The following is a 746-nucleotide window of genomic DNA, read 5'->3' as shown; positions in this document are numbered from 1 at the left end:
GCTAATGCGGAATGGGATACAAACTTCGAATTACTCATCAGCATGACTGAAAAAGCCCCCATATTTCCCCCATTTCTCTTTAGAACTCTTTTTTCTTGCACTGGCTATGTTTATGTGCTTAGGGACCACAACCAATGAGAAATAACCCAACAACAACAATGCTCACATATAATTTTCTATGTGTTGGGATGCACCCAATATTATCTAAGAAAATATCAAGCCTAAAACTGTAACTTTGAGAAATCTCCTTTGAGATGGCCTATGAATAGCAACACTCTTTAACACCGGTGACGCCATGTGAGGGAGATGACGGATGGGGCTCAATTAATTCAATGTTGGAGGTATGGTAGACGGTGGTCGATTGACCAACATGAAGGAGAAGGTTACAATTTACCAGAGAGGAGGGCGTGAAAACGAAATGTGGAAGGGAGGGAACATGTATGGTCGAGGGTAGAGAGCCGCAGAAACATGTAGGTAGCAGAAAACATGGGCCTATAACAATTTGGACATTCGGAAAAATTTTATTGGTTGGAGGGACAAACACATGGTAAAACGTTATTGTTTGGAAGGGCGAAATCCAAGCTTTCCCATTCGCTGGGGTGAACAGTATTTTCCCACGCCAAGCCAACAAATAAAACGCATATCGACGTAAATATTGGATGGTAAATAGAAGCATGACCATTGTAGAAGACTATTGGAAAATATCAAAATCCTCTTATGGATGGAGGGAACAATTTCCTAAAGAA

The sequence above is a fragment of the Pinus tabuliformis genome, chromosome X (genome assembly GCF_031772625.1).
Source record: "Pinus tabuliformis cultivar Carrire ecotype Pingquan chromosome X, CPIR1, whole genome shotgun sequence".
Classification (NCBI taxonomy): Eukaryota; Viridiplantae; Streptophyta; class Pinopsida; order Pinales; family Pinaceae; genus Pinus; species Pinus tabuliformis.
Note: the sequence above shows the minus strand (reverse complement) of the source record.